The sequence below is a fragment of the Lactuca serriola genome, chromosome 2 (genome assembly GCF_051521515.1).
Source record: "Lactuca serriola cultivar US96UC23 chromosome 2, Lser_US96UC23_V15, whole genome shotgun sequence".
NCBI classification, from domain to species: domain Eukaryota; kingdom Viridiplantae; phylum Streptophyta; class Magnoliopsida; order Asterales; family Asteraceae; genus Lactuca; species Lactuca serriola.
The window spans coordinates 98,016,212-98,040,509 of NC_136409.1; the positions used below are offsets into that span (position 1 = coordinate 98,016,212).

General features: G+C 34.2%; 1 long non-coding RNA gene across 2 annotated transcripts; it reads right to left on the reverse strand.

Moving 5' to 3' along the window:
* Positions 1–22,084: 22,084 nt before the first annotated feature.
* LOC145090368 (uncharacterized) lies at positions 22,085–23,816 on the reverse strand. Of its 2 annotated transcripts, XR_013701521.1 has the most exons (4): positions 23,307–23,816; positions 22,928–23,182; positions 22,687–22,744; positions 22,085–22,580 (listed from the first exon to the last, which is right to left on the reverse strand). It is a non-coding gene; the product is annotated as an uncharacterized LOC145090368 (long non-coding RNA). The 2 variants fall into 2 exon arrangements; XR_013701520.1 differs by having other exon boundaries at positions 22,085–22,744.
* Positions 23,817–24,298: the final 482 nt, after the last annotated feature.

The window sequence follows — 24,298 nt, forward strand, 5'->3', positions numbered from 1 at the left end:
GCAATTGAAATCTGACAATTTTGACCTTTTTGACTGGTATCCAACAATGGTTAAAACGGATAAGGTAAAGACGTAACATATTTAGATGAATAATTGTGTATTGTCAAAAATACGTCGCTGGAAGTTTAAAAGTGAACACTTAGTTTTGCAATGTTGTGAGTTTTATAAACACTGATTATAAAACTAATTTGAAATAAAATAAACAAATGATGTGTGTTGGAAAATTTAGGAATTAGATATATCTTAGAAACATGTTTATAGTAGAAATTTGCATAATTATCATGTTGGGTTTCGAGAAAACACATTAAAGTAAATTACAATGTCTAAATGAGAAAGTTGTTAAAAGTGTCAAAACAAAAGTGTTTTGAAAATTCGATGAAACTTTTTCACATAATATGAAATTCAGTGTCATATGTTTATGTTTTGTAGCAAAGAGTTTAAACACGATTATAAAAGAAAATGTGTCTAGTTTTTTGAAAACGTGCCAAAATGGTAAGCAATGTTTAAAATGGTTTATGTGCCCTCAAAAGCACATCTATCCATTGAAATGGATTTGAAATGAGATTGAAATAGCAAGATTAAAAACAATATTGGTTAAATTGAGTTTTGAAGAAAAGTGTTAAGTTAAAGCAAGTTGTCAAAAGATTTATAGCGAAAATATGGCTTAAATTGTTAGGAAAGGTCTAATAAGTTGTATGAAGTGGTTATAAAGTATTTTATCGATGATAAATAAAACCGATGAAACAAAATAACTTTTCGATAGAAGATTAAGAAGTAATGAATAAGTATGTTAGTGTAGCTAATCGTACCTAAATACTAAGGCGAGTACTGATGTCTTTTTCCCCAAGATCAAGGACAAGAAAAATTGTTAGTAAAACGTTTTATGGTGTCAATGCAATTTATGACCTTTTATAGAGGTCAAAGGGATATCCTATGTTAAGTTTTAAGCTCAAGGTGGAAACAACCTAGAACTAAATCGGAGCGTAGTAATAGGGTCTCACGTATGGGTTAAACCTTCGTGTCTCCTCGTGAGTCGAATCCGGAATGCCCACCAATGGTATCCAAGTGATTACTTAGTGGCGACTCATCTACCTCCTTACGCGATGCTCCAATTATCACTCGTGTCGGTATCGAAACACTTTTTCCTAGTTGTAAGTCTAGTACGAAGACGATGAAGAGGTATTGTGGAATAATTGGTATAGGTTTCGACATAAGATTATTACTTGGGTATATCTAACTACTAACCTTACATCTGAAGTCAACAGCTACCGAGGAATACTCATTCTCAGTACTAAGTGCACTGCTCCTAGAGTGGCTAGTGATATAGGGTAAGAATATTTTTAAATAAAGGCATTGTGATAAAAGTGCACTTAGTTTCTAAGTGTATCTAGATGAATGCCTATAATATGCAATTCCTGTACGCACACCAAAAAATTTTGTTTTTCAAAATTTAAGTTGAAATTTTTTTGGAACATAATTCTACTATAACCGTTTCCAGCCTCGCATTAACTTTCCTTAATTAAGCATAGTTGGCCAGGCTATACTTAATTAAAGTCCAATAATGCGTACTCGAATTAGTTATACCAGTAGTATATTCAGTATTTTAAAAACGTTTAGAAATTTTTTTTGGCTATAGTAGTGGTTTTCCAAAGGAAAACCAGTATTCTTTATACCTTCGGCTCTGATACCATTTTCTGTCACACGCCGCTAAAGCGGAAACATGAGGCGTGGCAATACAAAGGGTTTCATAGAAAAAGTTTAAAGACAACACCAACCATAGTATTAAAAATCATTACAAATTTACAATCGGTTTGAAAAACTTTTAAAAGAAATTACAATGTAAATTGAAATACAACACATGCAAATGCTCCTAAAAGTGATGTGTCCCTAAGTGCCACTTACTCGATGCTTCCTGAAAAATCATGTAAAATGAGCATCAACTATAAAAATAGTTGGTGAGTACTCACTGTTTAAAAATAATATTGGTTTCAAGAATCGAATTAAAAGTTTTGATAAAAGTTTCCATAAATAAAAGTATATTGCTAAAATGAATTTTCAAGAATCGAAATAATATTTGTAGTTACAAGGAGCAAACAATTTCATTGCTAAAAACAAGTATATAAGTCTTTGGTAATAAAAGTTCATTGCTATAATGAGAAACAAAGTTTGTTGCTATAATAAGCATAAAAGTTTCGTTGCTAAAATAAGTATACAAGATTCATTGCTAAAAATAAGTATACAAGTGTCGTTGCTAACATGAGAATACAAGTTTCATATGTGCATAAAGATTCGTATGTGCATCAAGTTTCCATTCATGAGTTCACAACCCAAGCCTAATGACCGAATCGTGCCCTATTGACTACTAAGTGTATCGCAAACATAGTGTATAAAATGGTAAAATGCACTCAAGCGAATCGTGCGAGTGAGGATTTGTCTACCTCCTGATAGCGCTATCCATAATAACCATAGGCTCAAAAGAGTTAATGAGTTGTGTCTGGAGATTCCAGGGACTTAACCGCGATATATACTTCATGAATTAAAGTAACATACACATACATACAAAGTATATCAACCAAGTTTCATACAGGTCAAAATAAATACAACGAACATAAAAAGTTTAGGACATGTTTTTCCACTCCAAAACATTTTAAAACTGAAAATAGGGGAGTGGTGAATACTCACAATATGCATTAAGATGATGCAAATGGTGCCTTCAACTACGATTCACTTGTACCACTATCAATTCCTACACGATGTTACACACTAATGAGTCTCTAATAGAAAGCTAACACTAGTATACTTGTTACTACAATAGAATTATGCCAATATTGTGTCAAAATTTAATATTGATAAGTTACAAACATTTTTCTGAAATGGTGAAGTTTTATAACTCATGTGATTAAGACAATTTTGGATATTAATTTTCCAGATTTTTGTAATAATAATTGAGGGTATTTCAACAGATTTAAATGTGTTTTAAGCTCTTAAAAAGCCAAAATATTATCAGACAGTTTCCAAAAAAAATTTTAACACTGTTATCACATATGTAGAAGCTGTGAAAAATATAAAACATATTTTTCAATTAGTGTTGCCATTTTTCTTTGTTTAATCCTCTTAAATAATCATTAATTGAAGAATAATTATTAAATAGTTAGAGTAAATTACCAAAATTTTTGTAAAGTTCATTTACAGTGTAAATGATCTGGGAAATCCCAAAGGTGGTTTTTATCTACTAGAATCCGATTTTGTTGATTAAAGTGTATTTAATCTTAGAAAATAGGAGAAAAATAGTATACTAAATAGAAATATCATCAAAAATTTTATTTAGAGTTCTAATATATGTTAAGGTCTTCTGGTAAATTTTCATAAATTTTGGATGAGTATAACTATTTTTCCTGTTTTTAGTCCATTATAAATACAAAAATCGGAGAAAAATAGGAATGCATTATGAAAAATTCAAAACCACACTAAAAAGTAACAAAAATATATGAAACTTAATGAGAAGTCATTATTTAGCATAGGCGCCATCCACGAATTTACCTAGGATTTATAAACCTCATAAATTATTTTATATGATTTATTGCCCTATTTTCTTGCATTAATTATAATAATTCGAGATAAATGAATTATTTTCTGGAAATTTACAGATCATCTTATTTTGTTGATGGGAATCTAGGAAAAATCGGATTTGGTCAGAAAAGGAGTTTTAGATATTTATTTGGAAATAAATTCTTCATGAACATATTTGAAAGCTTTTAACAACATACTTTGATGATCTAGCTTCTAAGCTTGAAGATGGTTACATGCATGATTGTTTGAAGATCATTCATGAGTTTGAAATGTTCAAAATTCATTTTTGAAAGAAAACTTTGGATGCGTGTGGTGATTTTCCACCAAAACGTGTAGAAAAGTTCATTTCCATGGTTTTCACTTAGGTTTAGGTCATGGATCTTCACCATTTTGTAACATGCAAGATGTTTTTGGTGAAAATCTACCACCATCATCATCAAAAGTGAAGTGAATGAACATTCACACAAATTTTCTAAGAGAATGGTGTAGAAGAACAAGGAAATGCAAGGAAATCCATGAAACATGAAGGAAAATGAAAGGAAATCGTGTTCTACATTAATGAACACCACTAGATAATGAAGATTTGAGTATCTTGAGTGTTCTTGGACTTATTTTTTGGATAAATTTCGTGGGTATAGTGAGAGGAAGAGACAAAATGGAGTGGTAAAGGTAGAGAGAACTGAGAGAAAATGAGAGAGAAAGTGGAGTGTGAGAGAGAAAGAAGTGATTATGTGTTTTGGGAAGAGGAAAGGTGTCTTGGGAAGAGGGTGGACGGTCTTGAGAGTTAATGACTTAAATTTTATTTTCCTTAAATGCATTTTCATAATTTTAATTACTATAAGATCATATTATAAGTTTCATAATTATTTTTATAGAAATTTTAAGGTTAAAGTTTATAAATTTAGGTTTTCAGGGTATTTAGGGTTTTTGAGATTTGTAAATCTTTGGATGTCAAAATCAATAGAATCTTTGAGACTTAAAATTATTTTTGTGTTTCATAACCCTTATTCAAATTAGAAATAATGTTTCTAATTTATTTTTACCAGTTTATTAGCATTCTATGTAATGATTCCGAGATTCAAGCGAAATTGAGGAATCAAGTATACTAGTCCTAGTCTTCAACTTTGACTTAAGTTTCTATGAGACTTTGACCTAATTTCTACTTCTAGGACAAGTGCATGATGTGTGTATATGATTCATGAAAAGGTTTTCGAGCCAAAGAGTGATCCGAATATGGATAGTCTCTACAGTTAAGTAGTTGTAAAATTCACATAACCATGTGAAATCTAAGTACACCATCCTTCGATTCTACTTGTTTTCGAGTTTCTAGTAGGTTATAGCTTAGCTTCTAGTTACTAAGTCTAGTATGTGTCGTGCCTATATGTGCAACTAAGTTTAGTTAAATCTAGAACCGACTCGAATTTTGACGGTTGTCACAAGTACTCTCCCATCTTTTCAGATTTGAGAAACTTTTATCTTTCTGCCAAATTTGATTCTTCTCCTTCGTTCTGTCATACATCGAAACTTTTCCAATGCTTCAGAATTATACTTAAACTTGTAAGTATAACCATATTTACTAAGCTTTAGTAAATCATGACGAATAGTCTTATCGATCTTTTGTGGTGGACTTGACCAGTGCACAAGAATATGTACTCAATCCCGTAGTCCTTCACTTGCTCACATATACATGTGAACAACGAGTTAGTCTTAGTTTTCCAAAGATGAAAATTCTCATTCATCATACAACTTGCATGATTCCAAGTTTCGGTCCAATTGAAAACTTGGGTGATGAGAATCTTTCCTTATTTGGTAAATTTAGACACTACCACAAATGAAAGAATCAAATTCATATTTCCATTATTGCTAGAAACATACAAACATCAATTTTCCATAAATGCCATTGTAAGGAGATATAAAAAAAACAAAATTTTATTTATTTATTAAAATACGGAAAAAACTTTTTCCTTACAATGTAATTTTAAATGAAAAATATGCTATTGTATATTTCCTAGCAATCTATCATAACTCCTAAGTAGTAGCTCGAGAATCTGATCTTCGAACCATGCGATTGAAATCCATCTTCGCGATCAGATTCAACATACTTTTCCTTTAAGTTTCCTTCCTTTTGCTTGATCCTGCCAAACATCAAAATGTAACCGAGTCACATTTTGTATTAAGAATCATCAATTAGGAACTTAACAGAGTTAGATAGTGGACTTACCTGAAGCAGAGTCAAACTTTTTGATCCTTCCTTCTCTCAGATCTTCCAGGTAGCTAGGACAGCTTCGCAACCAATGCCCCTTCTCTTGACAATGAAAACATATAGACACTTTGGGAATGGTACACGGGACTATCACAGACTTAGCTTTTCCCTTTACCTTTTGGTCAACCGGGTTGACCAAGGCCGATCCCTTTCCATTGGGAAGAGAAATCTTTTCTGGACTTCCAATGTTACCATTTTCAATGCCCATGGAAGTTTGAGAAATAGAACTTCCACCCATATTTGCTTGAACATTGTGCCAAATCATTTATGATTAAGCATCAACAAGCAAATATGATAGATCCATTAGGGCCGTGTCGTGATCTGTCACATAGTAGTTCTTAATGAACTCACTATACGACTCAGGAAGTGACTGAAGAACTCAATCAATAGCCAACTTCCTTGGGACCACGACACCCAACGTTCTCAACCTTTCAATGTGTGACTTCATTCCTAAGACATGAGTGCATACAGGTCTTCCATCTTTATGTTTCATTGCAAGCAGGGCTTGAGAGATCTTGAACTTTTCAAGTCTTCAAGCTTGTGGGTCGGGAAGAATAATTAGAGGGGGTGGAGGTAGAGAAGTACGATTTCCATGAGATTTGGGAAGATCATAGTTGTCTGAACTAGGCATCTACAATGGGAGAAATTCAAGTTGGTTGATTTAATTCCTTAATATAGAACACCCAATATGAAATATTAAGGCTAGGACCCAACACAATATTTTATAGATTGGATAAGGATGTCGTAATCCAAGCTATAAAATATTTGAAGGTAGGCGAATGACGATTCACCAATTTCCACCATGAAAAATGAAATAAATATTAGGTTTTGATTGGATTTGAAACTCCTAGGTCTTTTGAGATTCATGAAACTTTTCAATGGCATGTTTCAATCTCGATTGTTCCCTCTCAAGTTTGTGACTGGGATGCCGAGGATAACAAACAAGGTGTGAATAACAATGCAAATACATTTGGTACTCTTAATTTTTATCACCTAATCGATGTGCCGGTTAACCACACGCACTCCACCGATTCTATGATAAACCTTAAGCCACCCTTTGTAAACCTTGTTAAATCCAAGTTAGTGTGTCGGTTAACCACGCACGCTCCACTAACGACTTAAGCAAAGTGAAAAGTGTAATTTCATGGGTTAGCACCAAATTCACATTTTCCTAAAGTAACTAAGATTAGGAATTTATAAAGGGTTTAGTTACTTTGTATTTATCATTATACTTATAATGAAGGGAGAATTAGAGTCCTATCAAACCCGTTCTGCTAACGACCCTCCACCAGTCAAGGAAGCGGTGGTGGAGTGGACACCAATTAAACTGCCATTTTATAGGCAGTAACCTTATACCCCCCTTATAAACCAACTTCGTGAATGAAGCCTACTAACGGTAAGACTGACTTTTTTCTTATACATATATATAACTATTAACTATTAATATTATAATAGTATAAGGGTTGAATTTTAACTTTTAAAATTCTAAGGGTTTAACTTGGAATTAAAGTATTCATGAGGGGAAACTTTACAAATTCCAAAACTTGAGGGCAAGTTTTGAACAATTCAAAAACTTTTTCATTTTTCATAACTTATGGGTTTATTTAAGGTTTTTTAAAACTTTTAATGAAGAGACTCTTGAACATCCATAACTTGAGGACAAGTTATGGAGTCTATAAAACTATTTATGAGAAAAGACTCTTCAATTATGTAACATATGGCTTTTTAATGGATCTTTAAAAGAAATGACTTTTGGTAATCCATAACTTGAGGAAAAATTATGGACTCCATTAAAACACATTTAGATCAAGAATTAACTAACAACAATTTGCAAATAATTCCTATGATCTACCATAATTTATAAGTGTATGAACAATCATATCAACAATGTCAAGAATTACATAAACACACATAAACTTGAAAGTTTGATAATAACCTTGAAATTGGTTTACCATAATCATTACTACATCAAAAACAAGTTTTATAAGTCCACAACAGTTTAAGGTAATAATTCTAGACCAATTCCAGCCTTAAAAATTGAAGATATGTTGTCAGGGGGTCCAACTCGTCGAGTGCATGAACCAACTCGACGAGTTGGATGAACTTGCACATGGACTCGCCGAATCCCATATTGGACTGGACGAGTCAGCTGACCAGACAACATATAAACTTCGATTTTCAGCCTTTATCAGCAAGTATAATTGAAAACAAGCCTATGCTCTGATACCACTAAGGTATTTGAGCATTCTAACACTCCTATGGTGTACATGAAACCATATAAACCTTGGATCTATGTTTTCTCTATTATACATGCAAATATTCAATATTCCAAGGTTTCATCCTAACTAGCATAATAAGAAGTATATACAATACAAGAATCTAGTAAAATGACATACCTTTTGATGGAGCTTGAAGTCTTGAGCCTTTAAGAGCCTAGTGCCCCAAGTGTTGCACCTCTAATGGTTCACACAACATCAAGAACCATTGGAATAACTTGAGAATAAGGATACTTGCACTAAATCGGTTTTGCCCTCTTGTGTACACACACTAGTGCCCATTTCATGTACTAGAGACCTCTTTATATAGTGTGGAGGATTATGGTTACATTCATGTAAACCCTAATACCCATGACCTTTCATTTCCGTAGGATCCATGGGTTAAAAACTCAATGGACTATCCATGCAAGCTTAGCCCAACCTAAATGAACTTGGCCCGCCATATATATAAGAGTCCATATTTAATTAGTTCCTTTTGATCACTAAATTAATTCTAAATTAATTTTTGATCAATACTAATTAAATAATACGACTTCATATTAATATATTAGAACTTATAATATATTAATATAAATCACTAGTATCATTTTTCTCATTTTGTCCTTCCAATTGTTCCGATGCCATGCAACCCAAATGGACCATGCCAAATCGGGTCAAGTACATACCAATTATAGTTATGGACTTAGACACTAATCCAACAACTTTCCCATAATAGCACTTTTTACCCCCCAAAACAAATTTCTTAACACATGCAAGTTTTAAACTTACGCTTTCTGTCCTAAAATTAAAAACATCTATTATTATTGTTTTTGGGAGTTATTTTGGTTTCATTTTTTTTACTTGTTTGTTTACTTAATTTATTATTTAATCATTTAAAATTTATGGAATGCCTTTTATCCGCTTTATTCACCGGTATAATTCTTTTAAAACATTTATCCCTAATTTCATGATTATTATTATTAATTTATAAAATCATTAATTTAATTACTGACGAGAAATAGGATGTTACAGATGTATATAAAATATTTATAAATAGCTCTGAACATTGGTTGCCTTTATATGACTTGCATTAGCCATGGACTCCCCTAGCAGTTTAGTCAACCAGATACTTAAACGGTTTATCAGATATGGTAATTCCTCTAGATAATCGTTGACTTAGGATTCATGAGAATCAGTTGGGCTGGGTAGAATGTCTTAAGAATATTTATGTCATGTTTTATATACCTATATTATTTGTCGATAAGTGCTATGTAGGAATGATATTATGATTTAATATCGTTAAATTATTATGGGCTTGAAAACACCATGCATCTCATAAGGTTTCCCAAACCTGATCCACTCATTTTATGTGCCACACACGTAGTGGATGTAAGGATGCTGAAGCTTAGTTAGAATGTCGAGTGAAATAAGAGATGAGCCTATTATAGTATTTCAGGATCTTTTATATATTTATGTTGTAATGTATGTTTCGATATGAACGTTGACATCCTCAGAATTTAATATAATGAAATAAATTTTGTTATCTCAATATGTTTTATATAACTGGGAATTTCCACGTCTTAATTATTAAAGCGTAAATAAAAAGTTTTAATCAGTTTTGAAAATTTGGGGGATGTCACAGACAGCAGGTGTTTTGGTGTTCGTGGTTGGAGATGGTGGTGAGTGGAGATTGTGGTGGTGGTGTTGGTGATTGAAGATGATGGGGTTAATGGTGAATGTGAGTGGTGGTGGTGGGCGAGTGGTGGTGGAAGCAAAGATATAAGAGTTTTTCGTCTTTTTAAAATGTTGAACAACCCCTTCGTTAGGTTGTTAGAGGGGAGGACCTCCGGTGTTATCCAAACCCTTAATAGGGAACATTGGTGTTATTTTACCAAAAGTTAGACCAAGAGTGTTATTTCATGTGATACATAGGGGCCAAGACTATAATTTACTCTTATTATTATTATTACTAATGTATAATAATAACTAGATGGGGAACCCCATGTTGCGGGGATGGATTTAGACAGCTTCGATCATTTTGGCCACTTGGTGATTGTTATCGATAGAAAACATTTGTATTTACATTGATATATAAAAATCTATATAAAAGTTTAAGTCATTCCTATAGTTCAACCAAACATGATTATGGAATGCAGTTCAACACATTTAAATTGATTCAACCGAACAAACAGGAAGACAATAACTAAACTTTTTTTTAAAAATGAAAAAATTTCCTCATCTAACATCCTATGCAACTCATCTCTTATATCAACAACTCTATCACTATCATTTCTATCAACCAAAAAGATAATCCCATGACTGCTCCGGAACTAGTCGGTAGTGCCTCCACAGTGCACGAATCTGCATAATACACAACATTCATTGATAAATACACATACGCATAGAAAGAGAAAATAAATACAAACTAAAGCTGATGTTGTACTCTTATTTCTTCTTCTGTGCATCTCAATACACAGATCTCCATAAATGTAGATTAAAATCTAGAATCACTCAAAGTTATCTTTGAATCTAATATTTTAATTAGCAATGAGACTTAGCTTCCATAAAGATCTAATATAAACAATAGATTGGCTTCTATTTGAATATTAATTTTCTTATCAATCTCCGTGGCAATTAAAATAAATTGATTTTTTGTGTATTAATATATATATATATATATATATATATATATATATATATATATATATCCAAACATACATACAATTGTGAAGCACATAAACATATGAATATCTGAACTAATACTTGGAACAATACCAATTGAAACGGTACTTAATACATGTTAGCACAAACATTACTGATGAAAGCAAGCAACATAGGATTGATAAGTATTAAGAATTTATACCTGTTCATCCATCATCTTAATACATGGAGTTTATCAATTTAATTAAAAAATACCTTAATATTGATATTAAGAAACTTAAAAGAAAAACCATAATATCATGGATGGAAGACGGAAAATTAAATACACTAAAATGGATTGGAGTAAAATACTAACCTTAATATTGTAATCATCCGTGTGCATTACATCTTGTAACATGCCCTGTAATGGAAATGCAGATATTAATGAATAAAGATGATTGTTTATATCATATTTTATTGAAATATTATATTATAATGTCAAATAGAAAATGAATTTGATAATTGAAAGAAAGAAGCAAAATAAACGGTTGATTGTAAGTCGTACATGTCCTCATTTGCTAAGACTATCGTAAACTTCAATAGCAAATTCTTTTGAATCTCTCATTCCTTCGAATGCAAAATATGTTGCTTGTATATATATAGAAATCGTAAGTACATTGCTATTATGACTTAAGAGTTACATTGCTATTATCTCTAAAAAGATATTGTATTTTCTTTTTTACCCATAATAGCAAAACATACTTACATTTATTTACCAATAATAGCAATGTAGTTTATTTTTTACCTATAATGGCAATGTATAAAAATATAGTATGCCGCTTTATATAGACTTTGTAAGCAGTTAATGAGTAAACCGACCTTGATATCACCTGATTACATAAAACAGCCTTGATATCCCCTGAGTTCACGATTTATGTGAATCTTGGTAGCAGAAAACAAAGATAATATAACATGGAAATGTAAAAGATTCAATGAAAATACGTCTTTAAAAATACTTTTTTTTTGCTTACATAACTGTCTTATTTTCCAGGACTTGACTAATTTACCCCTCAAGTGACCACATAAAACTCAAAGTACATTGCTAGTTAGTGTTTCTTTTTTGAAAAAAAAAAAAAATAGTTCGACCTGCTCCCTTGAGAGTTCTTGGCACCAGTGTTGACGGCGCAATTGACAGTGGCAGCCACTCGCAAACCAAGTGACATACGAAAGTTGTTCCCACCAGTACCTCCGCGACCTGAAAAACCTCCGCGACCTGAAAAACATGAATCACATATCAAAATTTGTTGATGTTTTCAAAAAATAAGGAATTTCTTAAAAATACTATACAAATTTTTTTGACCTATGCCCTCATACCTGAAAAACATGAATCACATTTCAAGAAAGTTAAAGAGTCACAACTTCAATAAGCAACTGTATTTCCGAATCTACAAGTTGTAAGTTCAACTTTTGCAATACAATTTTTAATTCTTCAATTGTAACAGTGTCATTTTCATCAGTGTCAATCTTTTTGAACATTCCTTTGATGTCTTCAACCGCTTCACTGGATAAGAAATAAAAAATCACATATATATCAAAAACCATAAAAAAACACAGGCCCATTAACTGTATTAATATGTGTGTTTGTTATGAAAAGAAAATAAAGGGAAACAGAAAAGCAAACCAACCCTCAAAGCTTATTTCTTGAATCGATAAACTTCCAGCTGTGCCCACAAGTACATCAACTCCTCTGTAAAGCTCTCTCAACTGCAAAATAATGAATCAACTAATCAACTTAATAGTTATATAAACAAAAAAATATTACTATAATATCCTCATGTTGTACTTTCCTGTTGATTGATAGGAGATCTAAGATAAACAATTACAATTTCTTCTGCCCCATACATGCATCACACATGTTGATCTGAATTATTACATTCAGGCATAACATCAAACACCTTGTAGAAGCAATTTTGTTTCATAAACTTCACAACAGTTGTGACTTTATCCAGTTTGATATGGCATTTGCTTCAGGAAAAACAATAAAACCGTTTAGTAACTATGAAAAAAAACTTACAAATCAAGGTTAAAATGGTCCGGTCCGGGTTAAATCTCATATTCCGGGTATGGTCCGGTCCAAACCCGAAACCCAATTAATGGTAAGACAAAACCCGAAAACCGGCCCATTAATATGAGTATTCAGTCCAGTTTGGGTCTGGTCCTGGTTTTTTCCCAGTCCGGTCCGGTCCAACGGGTCGTATGCTCATCCCTACTCCCACATCCACCTTACATGTGAGTCCCATTGAAATTTGTCTATACCTTGCAAACAACTCCTCTACTCGAATTTCACTATCCTTTTGCAACCGCAACTATTACAATTTTTATAATAACAATACCACAAACAATTGTGGTGAAAATTTGAATGAGCAAAACTGATGATTTGTCATTACTTTTGACCTGCAATAAGAGGAAAAAAATAATGATGCTCAATAGTGAAGTACTTCACATTTTAGGTTAGTAACTATAATCATGACCCATAAAAAATAACCAGTTATAAAATATAATTATCTGAACATGCTATTAATAATTAAAACAATAAATTTAAACAACATTTGTTGGGTCAAAATATGGTTTATACTTTGCTTTTCTAGGCAATTGTATTTCTCTGTAATATTTTTGGAGTTTACGGTCATGTTTACGGTTGAGTTTACGGCCGTAAACACCTTACGGCCGTAAACCCATTTTCGGCTCATGTTATCCGGCCCATGTTCTCTAAAGTATAAATATAGGTGTTAGGGTGAGGAGTAGAGATTGATGAACCCTAAGGAGTTTACGGCCAGAGAGAAGAGAGTTTACGGCCAGAGAGCATTTTGTGTGAATCTTTTGTATCTGGAACTTCAATTCTAATCAATTCATACAGAGATTCATATCATTCTTCTTCTCCTTCTCTTCTATTTGATCTGACCTCATCCGTTTGATTGGGATTCTGCACCATCAAACGGATCTGACTGATACACAGGCAAATTAGGGACTTACAGTTGGTTTGAAATGAAAGTAAATGAAAGTAAATTCTCTTCCGAAATTATGGGATATGGACGTGGCTGACATCAAGAAGACAAAAGATCTCAATCGTCTTAGTCTGGCTTATATAATTGAAGAACTTGACGCTTTGAAATGTCGAAAAACAATGAGTTCCACAAACCTACCGGTCAATGAAGAGTCATGTTCTCATTCATGTGAAGTTTCATGTTCTCAATCATGTGAAAATATGATTAAATTTCTTCAGGAACAAATTGATTTATTTAAAAGAGAAGTTCGGGACCTGAGATATGAAGGATATCAACTCAGGAAAGGACAGAAACCCCTAAAGGCTGAATTAGAAGCAAAAACCAAGGACTTTAGGAAACTTCAGGAAGAGTATAGCAACAAGTGTGAAAAATATGATTATATTAAGAGACAACTTGCTGCTGTAACTGAAGAACTTGACGCTTTAAAAATTAAGTGTGGAAAAACAAACGTTAGTTTTAAAAATTATACCGCGTCAAGTCAGACAGTCGAGTCCTTATATGAAACCCAATTAAAATTCAAAGAAAATCAAAGCAAGGGTCTAGGGTATGATAGGGTTCCTCCTCCTTTCAATCGTAACTACACATCCATCCCCATGACAAAGAAAGAAATTGACAGGGAGACACATCTTCAATATGGAAAACGAGCTGGATTTGTGTCAGGAGGAGTTATTAATATTGAAGTTGCTACTTCTTGTGCAGGCAAAGTAACAGAAGATGAGAACAAGGAAAAAACCATTGAACAATCCAACATCTCCTTGAACTCAGAATCTGTTGCTTCGAACTCAACTGCTTCTGATCAACCTGTCGTTGAGAAATACAGGCCACCAATTCCAATGCAGCAGAATTCTTGTTGCAAGTGTACATGTGGGAACAACAAGAGACAAGGCAAGGATACGCCACTAGGGGCAGGAAGAAACAACTTCACAGTGAAGAAAAAGACATGTTTTCACTGTGTAACACCGGGACACATTGCCAGAAACCTCTCGAGATCACGATCAAACATTGACGACTGGAATTCCAAGAAGGCCAAGAATTCAACTCCCAAGGCTAGGAATCAAAATCCAAAGGACAAGAATCAAAATCCCAAAGTCAAGAAGCGAATGTCGGCCAAGAAGCCAAATCAAAGAGATGCTCCCGTGAAGCCAAAATCAAAGTCATCTCAACGGCCGACATCAAGTTCCAGATACAAAAGATTCACACAAAATGCTCTTTGGCCGTAAACTCTATTCTCTCTGGCCATAAACTCCTTAGGGTTCATCAATCTCTACTCCTCACCCTAACACCTATATTTATACTTTAGAGAACATGGGCCGGATAACATGGGCCGTAAATGGGTTTACGACGTTAAGGTGTTTACTGCTGTAAACTCAGCCGTAAACATGACCGTAACCTCCAAAAATATTACAGAGAAATACAATTGCCCAGAAAAGCAAAGTATAAACCATATTTTGACCGAACAATCCCCCCCTTGGTTTATAGCTTTCTTTTCTTAATGACCCAACAAGCTCCCCCTAAAAAGTAGCTGGCTCTTCTTGTCAATCTTCAATGGGAGCTTGGCTTCAGCTTTAACCTTCGATTTCTTCACAGCATCAGGATGAACATATGAATGTTCAATGAATGACTTCATCTTGGGCACTTGAGGTTTTTTTTAGAATTTGGCATTGAACACACATTGGGTGAGGAGGCTTGACGTACTGATTCTTGAAAGATGGCGCTTTCAGCTTGAGAATCTTTAGAGAGAACATCAGAGAGAAATAATCTTCTGGATCGCTTCAGCAGGTTTAAGATAGCAGCAGACTGATTGAGGAGGCTTCAATGCAATCCATCATATATTCTTCAAGTCAGCTTGACCTTTCTTCTGGGGTTGAAGGATTGAATGTCGAAAGAATAATCTTCATTTCTTGCTCCTTCGAATGCGAATTCTTCGATGCTCACGGACGAGGCTTTGGCTTAGAAATCTTCAACACAAACTCCATGAGTCTTATCTATACCTGAAATCACTTTTCAAGACAAAACAAAACTAAAAGAAAACTTAGCACACAAATTAAAAAGGAACAAAAATATTTTTGGATTTTTAATTTTTCTGATTTTTCTTTGATTTTTGAATTTTTCTGATTTTCTTTTTTTTTCGTTATTTTTAATTTTTAATTCTCCCTTAATATTTAAATTAGAAGAAACTATGACAAATTTAACAAAAAAATGATATCTAACTTTAAGAGTGATTTGGGATCAAAGTTTTTAAACAGCCTTTATCCACTTGTCGCTACCTTCTATCTTCACGTCTTTGTCTGGTCGATCGCCGGTATTGTTGTCCACTTAAACACGAAAAATTGTGACTTATTTAGGACATACTATTTGATACAAGACAAGGTGAACTTAAGTTCCTAGATATCATATCTGACCCTAAGTTCCTCGATACTATATCTTAAGGACCATTCAGCTGACGACGACCAGGGATATTGTTGTCCACCTAAATTGAGCAGCGAGATCTATTGACAATCTTTGAGTGTTCAATTTTAATTATACTGGAACATGTTTCCCGCTTCCTGATATGCCCCAGCCATCAAGAACTTCCAGAGTACTCCTTAAACCGGGTGAGCAGACAACCATTCAGAGAGAGGATAGATTCAGAATTCTATTACTTATTACTTATTACTTCAGAGGGGTTGAGAAGTAGAAGGTTGCATATGCTGTGTACCAGGTCAGATTAGAAGTCACGCAAAGGAGACAGCATATGGCTAACAGATAAGAGGAATTTCACATATATAACATGCAGAGAAATAGAGTTGCATATGTTGTGTACCAGGTCGGATTGGAAGTCACGCAAAGGAGACAACATATGACTAACAGAAGGAAAGAAAGAAAATGATATTCTACAGACCTAATTTATCGGAATTTACCAGTCGCCCCATCCAACCGGAATTAAGGACAGAATCTGCACATCGAGGAAAAGTTAAACCATGGTTCCAAGTACGGGTTCATTTAATGTGACGAGTAGATTCCCATATATATCTCCCTGCTCAACCTATCCAAGCATCAAATTGTCAGGCTGAATGGATCTAACTAGGTCATGATTTGTCAAGTCTATAAATTTCCTAAGTTCAGCTCTACCTAGTCATGTCCATTTAAAAATTTTCGAGCCTACCGACACATCAAACCAGAGCATAGACCCTTCAACTTCGGGTACGTTACGCAGACTCAGGTTGCCTGTTATCACTTGATAATATCACTTCCCAAAACATCTCCCTTAAGCACACTTCATAACCAACATTTTTGTTTTTTTTTTATTTTCTGATTTTCTAATGTTTTTGGATTTTTTAAAATTTTTAATTTTTGTTTTGTTTTTATTTCTCCCCCTAAATTTGTGCATAGGAGAGAAACAAAAGTTAATGCGCAAATTTAAACTATCCTAAAACAAAAATTAGTCTTTAAAGCGAATCAGCTTAAGAAAAACTCAGGAGTATAGAGAAGAAAACTCAAACCGTAAGTCACCGATTGAATTTGCATCCAGAAGGACTGAGAACAGCATGCGTAATCTCATAACAGATCCGAAAATTCTTCATGTCATTAAGCACTAACCCCATGAGTGATCTCTTCCTTTCTTCCTTTCCCGCAAAAGGACACATACTCTCAAACAAAGTTATGAATGTTGTACAGTTGAGAGATGTCCCCTACCATGTGACTGGAATAGCCACTACCAACAAACCGAAGTCCGATGATATGCCTCCATAGCTGCTCCGACACAAAGTGGGATCAGTTGGTCTTTGGAACCCATTCCATTTTGAAACTGGGTCGACCTTTGTCATCCTTGCACGGTACGCTCTCCCATGACATATCCTGTTTATCACAAATAGAAGATGAAGAAATATTAGATTCATTAGTTGATTTGGGAGAGTGAGCCTTTGGAACCCATTTGTAGTTGGGTTTAACCCATTTCTTTTTCAATCTGATGGGTGGCTCGGTACTTGCTTTTGATCTTGATGTCGGTCGTTGAGATGACTTTGATTTTGACTTTACGGGAGCATCTCTTGGATTTGGCTTCTTGGCCAACATTCCCTTCTTGTTCTTGGGAGTTGGATGCTTGGCCTTGTGGGTTTGATTCTTGGCCTTCTGCGCGTTCCAGTCACCATTGTCTGAACGTGACCTGGAAGGGTTTCTTTTGAAGTATCTCCCACTTGACGAATTTTTCCATCCTTGTGCATAGTAGGGAACGTATGCACGATTAGGACAGTTTCTGACAATGTGTCCAGGTGTTCCACAGTGAAAACATGTATTTTTCTTCACTGTGAAGTTGTTTCTTCCTGCCCCTGGTGGCATATCTTTGCCTTGTCTCTTGTTGTTCCCACATGCACACTTGCCACAAGAACTCTGTTGCGTTGGAATTGGTGGCCTGTATTTCTCAACGGCAGGTTGATCAGAAGCAGTTGAGTTCGAAGAAACAGATTCAGAGTTCAAGGAGATGTTGGTTTGTTCAATGGTTTTCTCCTTGTTCTCATCTTCTGCTACTTTACCTGCACATGAAGCAGAAACATTAGTATTTTCAACCTGAATAAATCCTCCTGACACAAATCCAGCTGGTTTGCCATATCGAAGATGTGCCTCCCTGTCAATTTCGTCCTATGTCATAGGGATGGATGTGTAGTTATGATTGAAAGGTGGAGGAACACTATCATACCCTAGACCCTTGTTTTGATTTTCTTTGAATTTTAATTGGGTTTCATATAAGGACTCGACTGTCTTACTTGACGCAGAATAATTTTTGAAACTAACGTCTGTTTTCCACACTTAATATTTAAAGCGTCAAGTTCTTCAGTTACAGCAGCAAGTTGTCTCTTAATATAGTCATAATTTTCACACTTGTTGCTATACTCTTCCTACAGTTTCCTAAAGTCCTTGGTTTTTGCTTCAAATTCAGCCTTCAGGGGTTTCTGTCCTTTCCTGAGTTGATATCCTTCATATCTCAGGTCCTCAAATTCTCTTTTAAATAAATCGATTTGTTCCCGAAGAAATTTAATCGTAGCTTCACAAGCCGGGGTACATGTAACTTCAGTGACCGGAATGTTTTCAGAACTCATTGTTTTATCTACACTTCAAAGCATCAAGTTCTACAATTACATCAACAAGACTAAGATGATTGAGATCTTTTGTCTTCTTGATGATAGCTACGTTCATATCCCATGATTTTGGAAGTGAATTCAATAGCTTTTTGTTTATCTCAGATTTGGACAAGAAGATCCCAGCTATATTCATCTCAGTAGTGAGTGTGGTAAATCACTGCAGCTGAGCTTCAAGGGTTTCTCCAGGGATATAATCGAAAATGCTGAAATTTAGTCTTAACATATCCTAAAGATTCTCTTTCATGTCTTCAAATCCCTTGCTGACCTCAAAAACCAATTAAAAAACACAACTAAAAGCCAAAATCAAACTTAAAAGTCAAACCCTTTGATGATAAAAGTTAACCTTAAAAGTCAAATTTAAAAATTTAAACTCAAAAGTCAAACTTGAAAAGTCAAACCGAAAAGTTAAATTTGAAAATTTAAAAGTTAAACGAAAAAGTCAAAGTTTAAAATCAAAGGTCAAACCTGAAAGTCAAAGTCAAAATTTAAGGTCAAAAGTTAAAACATAAAGTCAAAAATTAAAATATAAATTTATTTATTAATTTTAATTTATTTATTTATTATTATTATTATTTTTATTATTATTTTTTTATTTTGGATGAAAAAAGAATTTAGAATTAAAAAGAATTGAATTTTGGGGTTAAAAGTGTCAAAATTCGAAATTTAGATGCGAAAATGAGAGGTTTTGAATGAAAAAACGGAAGGAAAGAAGCATGTGGCAATGTAGATCAACTAGTAAGGCGTTGGTCTTCTATGGGGGAGACCCGGGTTCGAATCCCGGCACCCCCCAAAATCGCTTCGCGCTCCTTTCATTTCGGAAGAGTATTTTTGCGTATTTACTTTCATTTCTCTCCTATGCACAAATTTAGGGGAGAAATAAAAACAAAAATTAGAAAATTTTTAAAAAAAAAATCCAAAAATATTAGAAAATCAAAAAATTAAAAAATATATATGTTGGTTATGAAGTGTGCTTGAGGGAGATGTTGTGGGAAGTGATATGATCATGTGATAACAGGCAACCTGAGTCTGCGTAATGTACCCAAAGTTGAAGGGTCTATGCTCTGGTTTGATGCGTCGGTAGGCACGAAAGATTCAAAATGGACTTGACTAGGCAGAGTTGAACTTAGGAAATTTATAGGTTTGACAAATCTTGACCTAGTTAGATACGTTCAGCCTGACAATACGATGCTCGGATAGGTTGAGCAGGGAGATATATGTGGGAATCTATTCGTCACATTAAATGAACCCGTACTTGGAACCGTGGTTTAACTTTTCCTCGATGTGCGGATTCTGTCCTTAATTCCGGTTGGATGGGGAGACTGGTAAATTCCGATAAATTAGGTCTGTAGAATATCATTTTCTTTCTTTCCGTCTGTTAGTCATATGTTGTCTCCTTTGCGTGACTTCCAATCCGACCTGGTATAGAACATATGCAACTCTATTTCTCTGCATGTTATATATGTGAAATACCTCTTATCTGTTATCCATATGTTGTCTCCTTTGCGTGACTTCTAATCCGACCTGGTACACAGCATATGCAACCTTCTACTTCTCAACCCCTCTGAAGTAATAAGTAATAAGTAATAGAATTATGAATCAATCCTCTCTCTGAATGGTTGTCTGCTCACCCGGTGTAAGGAGTACTCTGGAAGTTCTTGATGGCTAGGGCATATCAGGAAGCGGGAAACATGTTCCAGTACAATTTAAATTGAACACTCAAAGATTGTCAATATATCTCGCTGCTCAATTTAGGTGGACAACAATATCCCTGGTCGTCGTCAGCTGAATGGTCCTTAAGATATAGTATCGAGGAACTTAGGATCAGATATAATATCTAGGAACTTAAGTTCACCTTGTCTTGTATCAAATAGTATGCCCTAAATAAGTCACAATTTTTCGTGTTTAAGTGGACAACGATACCGACGATCGACCAGACAAAGACGTGAAGATAGAAGGTATCGACAAGTGGATAAAGGTTGTCTAAAAACATTGATCCCGAATCACTCTTAAAGTTAGATATCATTTTTTTTGTTAAATTTGTCATAAAGAAAAATCAGAAAAATTAAAAATCCAAAAGAATAGTGTTATTTCTGTTTTATTTCTTGTTCAGAAAAATAAAAAAAATCCAAAAGTATTTTTGTTTCTGTTTTAATTTGTGTGCTAAGTTTTCTTTTAGTTTTTTTTTCTCTTGAAAATTGATTTTAGGTATAGGTAAGACTCATGGAGTTTGTGTTGAAGATCTCTGAGCCAAGGTTTCATCCGTGAGCATCGAAGAATTCCAATTCGAAGGAGCAAGAAATGAAGATTATTCTTTTGACATTCAATCTTTAAACCACAGAAGCAAGGCGAAGCTGAAATTGAAGAATATGTGACGGATTGCATTGAAGCCTCCTCAATCAGTCTGTTGCTATCTTAAACCTGCTGAAGTGATCTAGAAGATTTGTTCTCTCTGATGTTCTCTTTGAAGATTCTCAAGCTGAAAGCGCTATCTTTCAAGAATCAGTACATCAAGCCTCCTCACCCAATGTGCGTTGAATGCCAAATCCTGAAGAAAAGCCCAACCGCTCAATATGAAGTCATTCATTGAAGATTCATCAAGTTCATCTTGAAGTTGTGAAGAATTTGAAGATTAATGCTGATGCCAAGCTTCCAATGAAGATTAACAAGAAAAGCCAACTACCTTTTAGGGGGAGCTTGTTGGGTCAATTAAGAAAACAAAGTTATAAACCAAGGGGGAGATTGTTGGGTCAAAATATGGTTTATACTTTGCTTTTCTGGGCAATTATATTTTTCTATAATATTTCTGGAGTTTACGGTCATGTTTACGGTTGAGTTTACGGTCGTAAACATCTTACGGCCGTAAACCCATTTACGGCCCAAGTTCAGTTAGCCCATATCCCCTTGTATAAATATAGGTGTTAGGGTGTGAGGAATAGATTGATAAACCCTAGAGATTGTACGGCCAAGAGAGAGAGGGGAAGAGAGAGCATATTGTGTGAGAGAATCTATTGTAAGGAATTTCATTCATATCATCAATACAATCAAGAGTCTTAATATTCTTCTTCTCTTTTTCTTCTTATTGTGATCTGGCATCATCTGTTTGATTGGGATTCCGCACCATCAAACGGATCTGATTGATACATAGGCAAATTAGGGACTTACAACATTGCTTACACAAAAACTTGTCCTCTAGTACATGGGATTAGTTCTGCCACACCATCAGTGTGAAAACATTGAAAAAGATATGATTTTGAGCAAGAATTAGTAAATTGAAATATACAAAATTCATGAAAATTTATGAAAATAAAGAACCTTCAATTAGAGTTAAAAGAAATATCAAAACAGCTGTGACTTTATGTTGTTACTCTTTTTCCATATCCAACATACGAATCTACAGATAAAAGAATAACCAATAAAGTGGCAATTTTTGTATAATGATGAGAGAAGGTAACTTTATGCACCTGTTGATAGGAACAGGAGGAACTCCACCTCTGATCATGGCTGCAATTCATTGTTACTGCTGTTAAATAGATTTAAATATAACCAAGAATTTGCCTCTAATCAAAATAACCCGTAAATTACCAATAATCACATATAATAAAAATAATCCGTAAATTATCCATCTTTAAGGACATACACTTTCTCAAATAGACGACTTCATAGTGCAGGTCTGAAAAGATAGGAAAAATGTCAAAAATACCCTTTTCTTTGTAACAAAATTTTAGTAGGATAATCAATATTAATATGCCCATTTTGACAACAATTCAAAGTAATACCTGAGACTTTACTACTTGCCACCGACTTTGTTTATCCCATATATGCAAGGGATTGCTGCTGCAAAACACATTCAATTAAATAGGAATTAGATAAAAAAAAAAAAACTAACCTGCTGACATACGCATCGATCTACTTTACCCTCAACAAAGCGTTATTGTCATTCGTTTTCTTGTCTCACATGAACTGTATTTAAACCGAACTGAAAAAAAAATACATATAGTAAAGTTTTCCAACTTTTACCTTGCCAATATGCAGAGGCAGTTTCGCATCTTCATTTGAAACCCTAGCCATCCCAAGTGGTCCATGAGAAGCAAAGTTCTTTATCATTTGAAACACAGATCTGAAACCATGTTATCCACACCACCAAATCCCATCCACATAAAAATATAAGGAAACACATTGAACCTGTCAACGTGTTGACCTCCCTATGAGTTTGATTTATGTCTTCCGCCTCTTGAATTGTTTCAAACAAACACGCACAGTCTATTTTCCCTTCTTCGACCATATTGTAATCGAAAATAGATAAGGTAATCAGCCGATAGTGATAACCCCCATACAACAAACGAAGCTAAATAACGAATACCAGACACCAGGAAAACCAAAAGATTGAATTCCTTACCTTGTAGTGAGTCCGGCGGGAGCGATGGTCTTCATCAAACCCAACTGCGGTTTACCCCCGATTTCTCTTTGCCCTTACTTCTGTCTTGTGTTCGTCTTCCCTATTGGCCGACCAAAACAAAAGAAACGGGTGGAACGAAAGAATAGAAGGTATAAAAGGAATCGTCTCAAGAATGGGCTTTAGGGCACAAAATCAACATCGAGAAGGGACTTGCTAAAACGTGGACCTTCAATTCCGGCCTCAGCGGTGTCATCTTCATCGTTACCCCCTCTCCTTTACCGAACATATGGAAGAAAGAGGTCGTGCTTCTATTGCTGTGATTGTTCGTGAACAGAACGATGTGGGAAAAGGAATAGCAACAGGAGTAAAGGTATAGAGAGAGTGGAGGCGGTGGATCGGATGGCGTTGGTGATGAATGTTATCCGGAGCAAAGAGGAAAAGAACAGAACATGGAAGAAAATCTGATGCTCATCTGAAATTTCGAACAAATGAAAGGGGATAGCACAACCAAAAGACACTTATCCAGAATTGAGATAAGGATAACAGAACCAAGACACGTGGGATGAAGTTTAAAAGAAACAATAAATAACACCCAAAACCCAAAATCAACAGATAAATGACCAATCTTGCCAAAAAGGACAACACTTTACTATTCAAATTGGTGCTCTTCTTTAATATATATATATATATATATATATATATATATATATATATATATATATATATATGAATTATTATAGTAAAATTTGGTCGGATTTATACAACAATTTATTGTTGTATAATGAGAATCGTTTAAATTTACATAGTCAATCGAATTCAAATAATCGTTCAAATCTACTATAATAAATAAAGACTTTTTTTGCTACTTGTCACATTCTCATTTAATTTGACAAATGTCATTTTGTGGTTATTTTGAATTAATTTTTATTCCACATGTGATTTTGTGGTTTTCTATTTTATTAAATTGCACATAATAATTAAATCCAATAATA